The sequence below is a fragment of the Ascaphus truei genome, chromosome 2, assembly GCF_040206685.1.
Source record: "Ascaphus truei isolate aAscTru1 chromosome 2, aAscTru1.hap1, whole genome shotgun sequence".
In the NCBI taxonomy this organism is placed as follows: Eukaryota; Metazoa; Chordata; class Amphibia; order Anura; family Ascaphidae; genus Ascaphus; species Ascaphus truei.
In genome coordinates, this window is record NC_134484.1 from 23,780,566 (window position 1) to 23,796,786 (window position 16,221).

A 16,221-nucleotide genomic window follows, 5' to 3' on the forward strand; every position below is an offset into this window, starting at 1 on the left:
TATGGATTGCCGAACCGATTGCATTCGGATCAAGGCAGGGACTTCGAGAGTACCCTCATTCGAGAACTGCTGAAGTTGTTGAACATCACCAAGTCATGGACTACCCCATACCAGCCGGAAGGGGATGCCATGCCCGAACGATTCAACCGAACGCTACTTGACATGTTGGGCACACTGAAAGGTCCTCAGAAGACGGAGTGGAGTAAGCACGTAGAGACATTGGTACATGCTTATAACTGTACTCAACATGAGTCTACAGGATATATCCGTACTTATTAATGTTCGGACGAGAAGCTAGACTGCCAGTGGATGTGCCACTATGGATATCTACCGATGGGGTATCCAATAGGATGCATTTTCGATATGTGCAAAGGTTACAAGACAGCTTGCAGCAGGCCTACAAATTGGCTGAGAAGGCAGCGGCACAATTAAATGCGAGTAATAAAAAGCGCTATGATCACAAGGTGCGACATAAAGAAATCTGCCGAGGGGATGCAGTTCTCCTCCGTAACTTGGGTATTCCTGGAAAGGGGTACACAAATGTTTGTACTCCAAAAGAAAATTCACTTATGTGCACACTATGTGAGTTAAAATGTAACTTTTAATACAACAGCCTTAAAACATATATTACCGTAACAATGAATGTAATTAACCATAAAAATAGATTAAATGATATGCACACATGCAACAGAGTTAGCCTCACATATAGATAAATTCCAGTATAAAAATATACAACTGGAACCTGGGAGGCTAAACAAAGTGCAACCAGACAAGGTGAGTCAAAATGCCCAACACTTGCAATCACTAGCACAGTAAAAAGTTGGCCAGATACAGCAGCAGGGATACGGCTACTGTGTGTCCATAGATTGTTACAATAGTATCAGTAGAACCATCCCTGCCAGCTACACTATTTTTAGATATATGGCTATGCTAGTGAAAGTACTGGTATTAGCACACTGTGTTAAAACAACCCCATAACAGGGGCTGATGACATGATAACGCGTCCAACGCGCGTTTCCTTCCTACTATGGAGGTTCGTCAGGGACAATTTTGCATGGGATGGAAGCGGAAGCTATTTAAGTGCTCAGGTCGTCATGGCAACAATGAAACTCATCGTTATAGCGCATGCGCAAAAAGCGCCTTTTGCATGGGATGGTTCTACTGATACTATTGTAACAATCTATGGACACATTGTAGCCGTATCCCTGCTGCTCCCAGGTTCCAGTTGTATATTTTTATACTGGAATGTATCTATATGTGAGGCTAACTCTGTTGCATGTGTGCATATCATTTAATCTATTTTTATGGTTAATTACAATAATTGTTACGGTAATATATGTTTTAAGGATGTTGTATTAAAAGTTAAATTTTAACTCACATAGTGTGCACATAAGTGAATTTTCTTTTGGAGTACAAACATTTTTGTACCCCTTTTGTTTTCCTGATTCACTTCAATTCACAGCTGCACCTATTGTTTTTGATAATTATCGATTATATATATCATTTATTTACATTACAATTTGTATGATTTAGTTGATCACTCCCTATCCCCCCTCTTTTTTGCTATTCCTGTAAAGCACAAATTGGCAGACAGATGGAGGGATGGGGTGTATGAAGTGGAATCACAGATGCCTGGCCTCCCGGTATACCGCATCAAGGACTCCGAAGGCCGGGTAAAGGTATGGCATAGAAACCATCTCCTTCCTATACCTCAAGTAGGGGATAACGACTTGGAAGTGCCCACTGGTTCGCTCGATGGACAAGCTGATAGCACAGAGGATGGCCCAGAGATTGTAATAAATGCCACCTCTGAGAATCCTATGGAAGGAACCTCTCAAAGGGGCCTTCTGACCACGGGGGCATCTCCCGAAGGAGCTACGGGTAAAGAGCCCCTTGGTCCAACGACAGATACGCTGACTCCAGTGAGCCAGCCACTAGACCCGCAGAGCCCGTTCTATGTGCCCCAAAAAGACTCTGGAGACATATTGAGCCTCTCAAGGGCAGAATTTAAAGTGCCAACTGAGACTTGTTACTCTCCTGAGGAAGTAGCCAAAGAGCAGATTCGCAGAAGCCAAAGATCTGGTCAACCTCCAATGAGGATGGCTTAAGATCAATTTGGGGCACCACATTATGAGGCTCAGCAGTGGGCTCGCCATAAAGTGAGATCTGTAATTGGCATGTTCAGTGAAATGTATAACCTCATGTAGAGTATACAGAGTAAGGTGTACAGTATGTGTAAATATGTTATGGTTATAGTACCAAGCGGGGAAGTTGGATTCTGCGAGGGGGAGAATTTAGGGATGTGTTATTTTGGGTTCCCTTACTGCAGTGTGTCCCCAGAAGGAGTATTGTGGTTCCGCGGCGGCCCGATAGCATAGGGCGCCGCCATGTTGTTGCGCAATAGTGTGGGGGCACTGTTAGAGCAGAGCTAGATCGCGCAGGCGCAGTGCAAGCGCGCGAACGGCTGGCCAATGAGATAGAGGTTCAGCCAGTGGACTACAACTCCCAGGAGCCTTAGCGGAGTCACCTGATGCAAGGGAGCCAATTGGAGTGCTGGATTCGCGGAAGGGAGGAAAGGGAAGCGCAGGGGAGAGATCACGCTAGCCAGAGGGCACCGGAGGAGCAAGGGAAGAGGTAGTGTGGGTGCAGGGTGTCCGTAACCCACCTGTATAGGTTAGATCTTCCCTGAGGGCCCTAAGAGATTCCCTGAGTCACCGTAGGTTGGGGTGCTGCAGGGACGCCCTGTAGTGCTAGCGTCATCATTCCTTACTGTATAGCAGATAGGGACAAATTGTGCAGAGTTGCGGTTGCTGCTAGTCATCTGGGACCAGGTTGCTGAGCATCGTGACATCGGACAGACTGCGCTGGATCGGCGGATCCTTTTTGAAGTTGTGACCGGTCACCGCAGTGACCAGAAGGTATTTAATAAAGTGCACCAACACCGGTCAAAAGGCGCTGATCCCGCCTTAGGGAACACTCTTTGGGGACACTAAGTGGAGTGGCCAAAGGACTGAGCCTATATACAAATACAGTACACGGACACGGTGTGGGGGCACGGTGTGACGGGACAGTGACATTACTCATTAGGAGAGTGGCCGAGCCACTAGAGTTAAGGATAGTATAAGTTAGTGAATGTGTTATTGCTATGATAGTGTTATAAGGGTTCATTTATGCGTTACAGTAAACAGTTTCCATCATATGTTTGTTGCTATTGTTCTTGCCCAGGGGAATCTTACACGATGGGGATCCTGGGTAAGTGGAGGCGCTGCCAATAAGATACTTATTACCCCAGGCTCCCAGCTAGCGGAGGCTCAGATTTCCTGGAGCCACAGGTGTGTGTATGCAGTACCCGTAGTCACTCTAGAGCGTAAGAAAGAGGGCTACATATAGTTCTTGCATTTGCCATTCAAATGTTAATACTGTATAATTGTTTATATTATAGTCTAGTGTCTGGAAATTATGTGACAGATTAATAATGGATGATCTATCTCCTATTGTCCCTTTAAAGACCAAAACAAAAAATGTTTCTATGCGTTATTCATCTAGACAATTTACGAAATTATATTTGTGTCTCTTTTTATTTGTTTAAAAGTAAATATTTTGCTTATTATTATTTTTTCTTTCAATTGCATCTGGTCCCTTTGTATATTGCGTGACTTTTTCATAATATGTCTGTCAATCAATGTAGATATCTGCACTATACAAAAAATTACTTGTATTATTGTTTTTCAAATATGCAAAACAGTCAACCTATTCCAGATTTAATCAAATCACAAAAATAAGTGACTTCTGTAATAATTACTGTTGCTTAACTTGGATGCCCACTCCTCTGACCTAAAGCCCCTTCCAAATAGCAACAGAAACAATAAAAGGGTGGGGTTGAGGCCAAGGGTGGCACAAACAATATACAAATGTTTGAAAGATCAGTATAGTTCTTCAAAAATGAAATACAGGGAACACATCAGTTAATTATTCACAGGTAATTCCTCCTCTGGGATATCTTCACAGCTCCAACCCTAGATAGAGAAACTCCAGCTGTTTTTTTGAAGTCCAGCAGAGGAGATGGAGTCTGACACCTAACTTCTGTAACACTTTGTCTCTCATCTTTTCCTACTGTATGAGAGGACAGAAAAAGTTGAGGGGTCCATATAAATGGAAAGGAGTTGGACACTAGTCGATTTAGAGAAAGTCTTACTGGAACTTTCAAAGCTGAAAGCAGGGCAAGTAAGGCTTTGTCCGTAGTGAAAGCGAGCGCGAGCGCTACAGTGCTACTTGCCTCGCGCGAGCTTTCTTCTCCGGTGATGTGTGGACTGTAGGTTTTTGGAAAGCAAGCGAGGGGGTGAGCACAGTCATGACGTGGGGGGGGCGGGGGGCATGTCAAGGAAGTGTCATGCATGGGAACACACATTTAGCAAATAATAAAATGCATAATGCCATGCAATTTACAGAAGTACACTAAAAAAAAAAATTAACAATTATATACAAGTAATGGACAATACATCAGCATTTTTTTCTCCATAAATTATTATTGATATTTGTCATGGTACAGTATGAATTAAGGTTCACGTTTGTAAACCTCAGAAATCACATTTTCAATAGTTGAGTTGTCCATATTCTCACAGCAAGCACAACTCAACTGACAAAAAGTAATTTGAACAAGATACAGGCAGAATAGCTTACTACATTTTCATTGGCTGTTAGCCGCTCACATGACCAGGCTGTCTCGCTGCAATAGCAAACAAGTTTGTCTCCTCTGCTTTTGGTATCCTTGTATCTCATGTGCACGTGCAAGCTCGCGCTCACTATGGCCATGTGCTTTGGAATACACACGCTTGTTTGTAGCGCGAGCTATGTAGCTCGCTCCGTATCTTGCACTATGGACGAGGCCTAAATGGAACCAAATGGGATACATTCAAGGATATTGAGAGAGCTTAGGGTTGTGCTGGTAACACTACTCACAGAACTATTTAACCAGTCACTATTAACAGGTGCAACTACATTGGTGTAGTTCCAGATTACTGGAGAAGCATAAGCATACAGTAGTCCCACTTCATAAAAGTAGGGAAGAAGAAGATAATTACAATCTTGTTAGCCTAATAGCTATAGTAGAGAAATTAATGGAAACATTGTTGAAATATAGAATTGTTGATGATCTCAAATCCAACAGCCTACATGTTCTTAGGCAGCATGGGTTTACTGGGGGAGATCATGTGATACAAATTGAATATTTTTTTTTGACTGGGTGGCTAAGGTAATAACAAAAAGTATAGGGGATAGATAGCAATCTATGTGAAACAAATATGCGAATAAAAAGGGGACTATATGGTGCAATGGGAATAAGGAGTAACCCTATATCGTCCACAAATAACATATACAAAAAAAGGTAGCGTTCCTAGCACTCAAATGAGAATCAAGAAAATTCAAGGGTTGTTACGGTTGTGCTCGCCACAAACCAGGGCCGGACTGCGTGGCTGAGGCTGGGTTATGAAATCACCGACCTTAGATCGCGCAGACTGGTCCGGAGTGCGAAGTTCATAGTCAAACAGGCCGGGTTAAGGACTGGAGAGAACAGCTTAGTCGTTGGACGAGCCAGAGCCGGGATAGGAGATGTCCGGGTAGTCGTAGTCCAAGCAGGGAGTCGGCAACAGGAAATCAAGCAGGTCCTCCTGCTTCAGCGTAATCGCTGCAGGTCGGGAACGGGGTTTGCGCGAGTGGTGTCCACGGCCCATCGTGCCGGTCTAGGAGAGGGAAGACAGACTGGAGTGGACACACCGCCAGGCAGCACCGATAAACCAGAGCTTCAGCGCAAGAGTTCAAACTGGCCTCTGCGAAGGGAGAAAGAGCAGCAGGCCACAGAGTCCAAACAGCAACCTCTGCTAAGGGTAGAAGCAGCAGGTTACGGGCTCCAGGGAGATAGCACACAGCAGGTCTCTGGGGTGCTTCAGCGCGGGAATTTAAGCTGGCCCCTGCGAAGGGAGAAAGAGCAGCAGGCCACAGGGTCAAAACTGCAACATCAGCATGAGGTGTATGCAGCAGGTTGCTAAGTCCAGGCAGACGACACAGGCCTCCAGGAACCAGGAACACAGGCCTCAGTGAAGTAGCTGCAGGCTATGAGGAAACCGGAACGAGAACAACAAACTGGAAAAATAATGAACAGAGATTAGTAACGAGAGATAACAAGTCTGGAGGCTTGTGGCAAAACACGGGTAACATCCAAGAAGGATTATGCTCAGCAGAGAGGGATTGTGGGATTGTAGTATTTAAAGGCCAGCGGGCCAATCCCAGGAGGAGGGTGTGAGGGCACTGCTCCAATGACTGAGTACAAGGCTAGGTTGCAGTGATAGCCCGTACAGCTGCTGTTGATTGCAAAGAGGGAATTAATGAGAACAACAGCCCCCTGCAAGGCCAAGAGAAAAGCCAGGAGTGGATTCCTGACAAGGGTATGCCAAATTGTAATTTAATCAGTCAAAATACATCTACAATGCACATTAGGTAGATAATATGGAAGGTATCTACAATGTAATGCGTGTCAAACAGCGATATCAAATATGTGCACAAAAAAGGTAAAATCTATGAGTACATGGGATGCAACATGAGGGAAGGAAGGGGAAAACGGGGAAATGGGAAGGAGGGTAGGGAAATACAAGGAAAACAGGGTAAAATGGGAAAAGAGGGGCAAGATTTTGAGACGGTGAGCCCCTACTTCAAGCCCATTCCTAAAGACCTAAGCGATCCAAGATATTTCACTTAACCCCTATGGTAAAAACCATCCCTATGAGGTAGAGTGTCAGTGTAGTAGTGTGCAGGTCCCAAGGGAGCATACACAAAATAATGGTCAAACCAATACAGCACTGTGGAGAAGTGTTCCTGGAAATGGAAAATTTCAAAAATGGACTACAGGGGCAATGTCCTGATCTTAACAGACCATACTCCACTAAAGAACAAGGTTCCTTATGTGGAATGCCACGACACAATAATCTGAGGAGATATCAGTAAATGCAAAATAGAAAAAACGTTACGTCCTGTGGAAAGCCCCTTGCAAACTGACAGTGTCCCTGGAGCTCAACGATAAGTGTCTGGTGTGTAGCTGGAGACCGGAACACTTATCCACAGTGCTGTACTGGTATGACCATTATTTTGTGTATGTTCCCTTAAGACCTGCACACTACTACACTGACACACTTCCTCACAGGGAGGGTTTTAACAATAGGGGTTCAGGAAAGTACCTTGGATCGTTTAGGTCTTTGGGAACGGGCTTGAATAAGGGGCTCATCACCATGAAACATTGCCCCCCCTTAATCCCCATTTACCCTATTTTCCTTGTTTTTCCCTCCCCTCCTTCCCCTTACCCAGTTTTCCCCTTCCTTCCCTCATGTTGCATCCCATTTACTCATAGATTTGACCTTTTTTATGCACATATTTTCTATCTCCATTTGACATGCATTACATTGTAGATACCTTCCATATTATCTACCTAGTGTGCGTTGTAGATGTACTTTTGACTGATTAAATTACAATTTGGCTTATCCTTGAATTATCTTAATTCTCATTTGAGTGCTGGGAACTCTATCTTTTTTGTCTAAGGTAATAACAGATTATGGTGCAGCAGTAGGTGCAGTTTACCTAGATTTTAGTAAGGCCTTTGACACAGTCCCACATAGACGACTCATAAACAAGTTGCAATGCTTGGAATTGGACTGTAAGGGGATAGAATGGATAGGGTATTGGTTGAAGGATAGGCAACAGAGAGTTGTGGTAAAGGGTGTACATTCAGAGGAGCAGAAGGTAACAAGTAAAGTACCTCAGTGAAGTCCCATGACACATTAAGTCAGTTCTTTGTTTCTCAGTAACAGCAAAGTGAGATGTGTAGTCACTTTGTTCTAGTGAGAAAAGCGAAACATGAAAATATAACTTAATGAACCTGTACCAAATACTGTAGTTAGCAAACATAGCCTAATTGTCGTCTCAAGGGACAGGGGGAATTCATACTTTGAACCAGAGAAAATCTGGTTACAATTTTAATATGGGCTAATGTATTTCTCCCCGCATAATAAAATAAGTAGATACATTTAATATACCATAGTTTATCTTGCCTACCCTGGTGCTCCCCTCCACAAGCCTGCTTCATCCTTCTCCTTACCACTGTCCATGCCTTCCCTGGCATTCTCACCCCATTTCTCCCCACAAACATGCCCTTTTTGTTTAGCAGCTACTCGCACAACTGACCCACAGTAGCATAATCCACATGCCTGCTCAAGTCTCCCTACTCATGCTGTGTGTGCCCAGAGTCCCCCATATTATATGATTAGAAACTTAGATTGTTTGAAAAATTAACTAGAGTCCCAGCACTCACTGACTAAGAGCAAAAAATGATCAAAACTGGATAAATGCCAAAAGAGTAAATAATTTAATGTAAGCACAAGATAATATAACTATACTTGGAGTGATGATGACACAAGCGGGTATATAAAGGACCCTACAAACATGGTGGTAAGGGTAAACGCACACAGGGACAGGGAGTGGGGTAGACAAAAAACTAGGAGAGTGGGGCGGTATACAAAAGTAATGGGGGGAGGGTAATAAGGGGGGCAACGTTTCGGGGAAAGACCCCTTCCTCAGGCCAGTCAATCTGATCCGTATGGACCATGAGGTACTTCCCTTGAAGCGCAGCCCGCATTCTGACAGGAGAGAGAGAGAGACACTAGTTTGCAGTAAACCTGACGGTTTGATTCTTCAACTATACTACTTGTATACTCCTGTGTACTCTGGACTTTGCCCTTTTGATCTTTCGTTTTGTATTGATTATATTTGTGTTTTAATTTCTGGGTGCTGCTCTGGTGGTCGGGGTGACAGGGTCAAGGGAAGTGCCTGAGGAAGGGGTCTTTCCCCAAAATGTTGCACCCCTTATTACCCTCCCTTCGCCTCGGGCCTTCAACTCTTCCAGCCAGGGCATTATTGGCCAGTAATGCCCTGTTCTGAGGGGATTATAACTTAAAGCTGCAGTTCAGTCTTTTTTTTTTTTTTTATTCATTTTTTTACTTCAATAGTTTCATGTGGGCAATCTCTAATTACCTAAAGAACTGTATAGCTGCCAGTCAATTCGTTCTCCATGTATTGATCGGCAAAATTTGGCAAGATCTTTAGAGATGGCATATGTTTTTCTTCTGCTTCTGTCACTCAGTGGAAGCTCATGAATATTCATGAGCACTCCTGCACTGACATGTGCTAGAGGGAGGGCAGGGCTGACAAAGGGGTGTGCCAGGTCTTGTGACAGGACATAAAGGGGCTGTGCCTTAGCAAATGGTTGTTAAAATAGAATTCAATGGTCTTTGGTCTTTCAAAGTTGTTTTTTTTAAAACAGAAAATGCTAAAAGTATTTTTTTCTTACTACAGAACTGAATTATTAAAAAAAACGCACATACAGGATATTGACTGAACAGCAGCTTTAAGTACTGCTTTATGAAGGGATATTTTTTTTTTCTAGTGGGAAGGAGCAATTCTTTCTTTTTTTTTTGTATAGGTTTTAAGCAGGGGGTCTCCGGAACTGAATCACATTCACTTCACCTCTGGGGACCCCCTGCTGAGATACTTACCTCCGTAGGGGGTGACGGTATCTCGGCAAAGTTTAAAACTCCCGCATCACGTGGGCCAATAGGAAGCCGCACCGGATGATGTCACGGCTTCCTATCGGCATGCACTATGCCGGAGCTTTGAAATGCCGCCATTACATGAACTCCAGCTAGCGAGCCGGAGCAGCTACCAGCACCCCCTACGGAGTTAAGTATCTCTGGAAACATAGGGTCCCTGGAACTGAAATAAATGAGGTTCAGCTCCAGAGATCCCCTGCTTCAATCCTATGTAAAAAAAAAAAAAAGATAAAGCGGGCTGCTCAAATTGCTGAGTTAATGCCATATTCACTAAGAATTATAAATGCCTGATAACTGTGCACTAATTACCACATTTGCATTTGTCTTTTGGGCAGAAATGCAGTAGAATCCCAATAGTCACTATTGCAATTTCCTAAACAACACCAAAACTCCACATGCAAATACAATACCACAGGGTAATGTTGTACAAGTAATTATGTTATCCTATGGCAGAACATTATTTTGAACCATTTAATACTTGATGGGTTTGCAATACATAGCACAGGAAGGCTAACCCCACCCTCCCTTTCCATACCACTGAGAATAACAAGGCATTGCTTTGCAACTCTATTGCAAACATCCCTCTGAAAACCTAATCACTCTTCCCAGGGCCCTTTGCTCTACTGCTGGTTTTATGCCTTTTGTGAAATACTCTACAAATACAATTGATGTTAAACACGATAAAGCCAATTTTTCAAATGTTTCAACTTGTAATGCACCCAGACCTATGTATTCAGATCCAAACTAGGTCATCGCCACAGAGTCTCTCTGAATAGGGAATTTATACAGCTTGTATTAGTGGAGAGTTTAATGGGGGCAAAAAACAAAGAGGATTCCAAACAAACACGGCATGCACGCTCAAAACGTTTCTAGTTCAGTCAACTATGAAAAGCAAAATACTGAAAATAAACACTTTAGACACAAGCTAGGCTGCAGAAATGAACAATTTACCTAAACCATGAACTCACAGTTTTAATTAAAATGTAATTATTTGACTACAGAGAGGATCTGGCACTAACCATTTGGTAGCAACATGAAGTCAAGTGTGAGATGATTGTGTGGAGTTGTACTTTAGAGCTATTCTTTCCCCTCCGTGGCATGTGCCGTACACTAAAAGTTGTTAGTGCCGGTGCTATAACTCCTGAACGAAAAATCTACTTTCTTGCTGGTTCACATTATATATAAACATTAGTGCAGCAGCATGTTCCATTTTAAACTGCAAATAATACAGGATCACCCAGCATGTATTATATTAATTAATGTTGAATGAGGAGGTGAGATGCTACTTTTGTTGCTGAGGTCACTGCATGCAATTGTAACGGGTATTCCCCCACCCAATCGCAGATTATAGTGTGGGTGCGGAGAACAAACAGTTTTACCTGCGTGTAGTGCTTTACCTGTTGGCTCACAGGAGGGCTGAGCTTCCGCCACGGGGAACCTGGGGCAATTATATGATACTATGAGTAACCGCGTACTCGGTGCAGCGCCTCCACCTGCCATGGCTCCCACCAGAGGGGGAGTAGTTCCTCGCAGGACAAATACAATAATCACATACGCTGTATGTATAATAACCAATTCCTTTTACTAACGTGCAAAGCAAACATGTGATATCACTACCACAATAACAGGTGTCCCTCTCTAGAGGAGACACTAACTGCGGCGTCGCGCAGGACGCTTTCCCAACACCAGGTGATCCCACACAGTGTCCATAGAATCCCCACCCAATGTCCCGCACTCTGGAAGAGAGAGGCAATGGGTGACTGCGCAGTCACTATTATACTAAGGGCCCGTTGGTGCACTTGTATATTTATAGTACCTGCCAAGCACTCCGGTACTTGGAGCAGCAACAGCTTCGCAAAGGATCAGTCATTCTGGGATCCCGTCTGATCCGGTCCAGTGAATCCTTGCTTGGGGTCTCCCAGGGGCGATCCCACCCTGGAGATAGTCTCTGGTCTCTGGGTACCGACTTGAGCCCAAGTCGTCTCTCGTGGAGCGCAGCAGCCGCTGTGTCCCTGTCTATCACTGGCACTACGTGACACAGTCCCTAACCTAGGGCCTGTCCCTGTAGAACCACAAGCTGGGGAATGAGGACCTACCTGGACCTAAGGGGTTAATGGCCTATCCCGTCCCTGGCGCTTTCTGGTACTAAGTCTAACTAACTACTAGCACTTGCAGTAACTTGCTACAACCTATTCGCTACCTGCAGCTAACGTACTGCACTAACACTGTGCCGGCCTGTCAGACCTCACGGCACTAACAGCCGTGATCCTGACAAGACAGCACGCTGACACTAAGGGCCGCGTCCCTAGCTTGTGCCGTCCCTGATCAATTACCCACTAATCTGGTGGGGAGTTGGGGCCTACCTGGGGTGTGGGTACCTATCTGGGTGCAGGAGCTGCACTTGCTCCCCACACCCTTCCTTCCCTCACAGCTCCCTGGCTCCAACTCACTGTCATGCTGCAAGCCCACGAAATTGTATCTACTTGGCTGCCTGGAGTTTCTAATCCCTATTGGCTCCCAGGCATCACGTGGTGCGCGCAGAGGCTCCTGGGACTCGTAGTCCCTACCTAGAGCCTTCCCTGGTAGGCTAGGGCTTCGCAGGCTTTCTATGGGCTGTCCTGCACCTGCGCAAGCTTTCGGGGGCTCCCTCAACCTCTCCCTTCCTATTCCTGCCCTCGTGCGACTTCTCCTTGACTCTGGGGCCCTACCTATGCATGCGCTATCACTGCGCATGCGCAAGTCCCTATTCAATGGCGGCGCCCTCACCGCCCGGCTCCGAGAGCACCGGGATCCCTGTGACGCGCGTGCGGCCTTGGCAACCGGCCGCACGCGTCCCCGGCAACCCCGAGCCGGGACCTGACCTCCCTCACCTCTGCGATCGCCGGGCGGAGCCGCCATTGGACTCGGCGGCACCCGCGATCGGCAGCTAGGTGAGGGGGTGCTGACAGGCTGGGGAGACCTGGCAACATCCTCCCCCTGGTGAAAAACCCAACGCTCCCGCTTGGGGAACGACGTCACTCGGCACAATTTTTATATAATCAAAATGCAGTGCATAGAAAATACAACTTATCATTTCGACTTTACACAACAGGGTACATGGCAATTCACATACTATACCCGAGACTAGCTTAGACCATTTGTGGGGTGCCCCTAACTGATCATGTGGGGGTACCTCACTTTTGCATCCGTGAGCCTCCCCCAGGAAAACCTCTTGGAGTGTAGGCGGACAGAGCGCTCCATTTTGGGCTTAAAGGAGGCCACTTTCCTGGAATCCTACTCCACACAGTCTTTGTCTCTGCACACTTGCGAGACTTCCACTGGGAAGCGAGCAATTGGCAATGTCTCTGTTTCACCCTGCAGGGGGTAAAGGGTAGATACCTTACCACTGCGGTGTTTCACGGTGGCCAACAGGTCCTCGGGGACGCTGTCAGTTCCCACCTCGGCTGTCTTGGGACCTGTCCACAACACTTCTGGGACAGTCCACTCACTGTCTTGAAACCCGGGAGCATTGGATCCCAGTCCCGGGACCATTTGGGTTGGAGCGCACGGGCTCTCACTCAGATCAGGAACCTTAATTCTGGCCTTTTTCATGGTCACCTCCATCGGAGCCTGTGGGGAGTTAGTAGGTTCCTCACCACTCCCCTGAGCCGGGACCTGACCGCCCTCACCTCTGCGATCGCCGGGCGGAGCCGCCATTGGACTCGGCGGCACCCGCACTTGGCAGCTAGGTGAGGGGGGTGCTGACAGGCTAGTTCTATAACCAAATAAACATCTGATTTTTTTTTTCCCTTTGAGAATACAAGTAAGGTCATTTTGCATTGAACGGATAAATGTTCACCTATGATGATCTTGCCAACTACTACACAATTTTATGGGTGTTAATTGAGGATGTGGTGATTGAGGACGTGATTCCTGTGGAAGGGATATGTTGCATACTGGTAATAAAACGTTAAGATAGTGTTTTTTATCAGAACTCGAGGAGAGCAGCTGCCATAATACAGTGAGATGTACATATTTTATGTATGTTTAATATGACAGCAGATGTAGCGTCATCTACTTTTGACGAGGTCTCGCATAGTATATCTGATTTTCCAATGTTTTGTCTGCTGTTCGTTGCTAACTTGCGAATTACTCTCAACCAGAAAAAAATACGTTTAGCATTGGTTGCAGTACTCCGCAATAATGACAGGTGGTGCTCGTGTGCTAGTGTCTTTAATCTAAATGCAATGTAACCCGCCCCTTATTCCTGTTAATTTTGTATGATTTGATATCCTATTTATTTCAATGTAACCGCCACTTATTCCCATGAAAACCTGACTACAAAGTATTTTTACAAAATGCATTTTTCAAATTAGATCACAGTAAATGACAGTTTAGAGATAATGCACAAAGACTTTGTGAAAAAAACAATGATACCATGTTCTTCCATACTGTATGTACAATCTTCTTCTGGCTTGCTCGTGTACAATCTCAACAGTAAAATTAGAATGATATATATTGATATAGGCTAAAGCTGGTAAATTCCAGGCATTATTGAAATCCCTGCTCTCTAATTGGATAATGCCCGGAATTGTTACCAATCAGTAATGGCCCGGAATTTTTGGCACCTTGTCAAATTTTTCAGCCAATCAGCTTTCAGTTCTCATTCACAAAGAGTGAAATTTGCTTTTAGACAAGGGAGGTGATTGGACAAAAGGCACCAGCAAGGCACCGACTCCTACCCCTCACTGCCTGCAGAGAGCTCCGCACAGGAGAGTGAGGAGAAAGGTGTGTGTCTGTGTGTGTTTTGGGGGTGTAAAAGGGGCCAGCAGTGTTTTATTAGTGTGTGTGTCTTCTGTTGGTGTGTGTTTTGTGGGTTTAGAGGGGGCAGCAGAGTCTTTTTGGTGTGTGTCTGCTGTGTGTGTTTTTTGTTTGTGTAGAGGGGGGGGGGGCTGCAGTGTGTGTGTCTTCAGTGTGTGTTTTGTGGGTGGAGGAGGGGTGCAGAGTGTTTTGTTGGTGTGTGTGTCTGCAGTGTGTGGGGTTACATGGGGCTGCAGTGGGTGTAGAGGGGGGGGGGGCTGCTGGTGTGTGTTTTGTGAATGTAGAGGTGACAAAGTCTGTTTTGTTGATTTGTGTGTGTCTTTGCAGTGTATTTTTTGTAGGTGCAGAATGGGGGCTGCAGTGTGTGTTTTGTGGGTGGAGGAGGGGTGCAGAGTGTTTTGTGTGTGTGTGTGTGTGTGTGTGTGTGTGTGTGCAGTGTGTGGGTTTACATGGGGGCTACAGTGGGTGTAGAGGGGGGCTGCTAGTGTGTGTTTTATGGATGTAAAGGGGGAAGCAGTCTGTTGGTGTGTGTGTCTGCAGTGTGTTTTGTGGGTGTAAAGGGGGACTGCTGTGTGTTGTGTGTGTAGAGTGTAGAGGGTGGAGGAGGGCTGCAGTGTGTTTTGTGGGTGTAGAGGAGGGGTGCTGAAGAGTGTGTAGGGGGGACTGCAGAGTGTGTTTGTGTGTATAGAGGGGGGTTGCAGAGTGTGTGTGTGTATAGAGGGGGCTGTGTGTATGTACAATTTCCTTTTAATAAACTTGCAGTAAAAGCATAAGAATGTAGACAATCATGCTGATAAAAATCAATATGACTACAAAAAGTTACCTTTTTTATGAAAAATTAAAAATAAGCCTACATTTAGCCTATAATAGTAATAATCCCCTCAGAACAGGGCATTACTGGGCAATAATACCCTGGCTGGGTTAGGCTAAGTCCCCGCTAGTGCTGATCGGGCTGAGTGGGTGGTGATTGCGGCGGAGACTTACATAAGTCCCCGCTCACGCGATGCGCGCGGCGCTCGTGCGCGTGCACACACGCTCAGCCGCGATCATAAACAAAAACCTATACTTCCCCGCGCACTCAGCTGGCCCGCAATGCCGCAACCCCCTGCCCCCCCCCCCCCCCCCGCACGTACTTGCGTAATCGAAGGACACCCGGCGCTCATGCTTGGAGCGCTCTCCAAGCATGAGCACGCTCAGCGCCAGCGGGGACTTAGCCTTAAAGTCCCTCGGCTTCGCCTCGGGCCTTCAACTCTTCCAGCCAGGGCATTATTGGCCAGTAATGCCCTGTTCTTAGGGGATTATTACTTAAATAATCAAGAAGAATAAAGGCATGAATTATATTGTGTGGAACGTGTACGGTGGGGGCAGATCGGTTTGGGACTGTCAATTATTCAATCTTTCTCCATTGAAAGTTGCCATCATTAAACATACCCATCCATTATCGTGCAGCGCCCAGCTGTCGCCCCTCTTGCTGGGGTGTGGTGTTCTAATAAAGCAATCATTAATGCTTAAGTTGTGTCGAATAGAATTCTTCCAGACTTTTTGATTTGGTGTTTTTTCATAGAATGGGTACAAAGATATACTGTTGCACTCTTATCTGTCCTAACTTGAATGGCACAATAAATCATATAGGCATACCTGCAAGCCGGTCTAGTGTGGCATGGAGAAAGCGCCATGTCCCATACCATGTACAGTACAGTACAAATGTTATTATACCGATTAGGTTAATGCATAGTGTTTAATAATGTGTGAAACTGCTGCAGTAGAGATGTAA

At 45.5% G+C, this 16,221-nt stretch overlaps 1 protein-coding gene across 2 annotated transcripts in view; it reads left to right on the plus strand.

The window, feature by feature from the left end:
- FAM135B (family with sequence similarity 135 member B) overlaps positions 1-16,221 on the plus strand; it is a 240,963-nt gene that overhangs the window by 69,224 nt on the left and 155,518 nt on the right. The gene's annotated exons all lie outside the window — the stretch shown is intronic.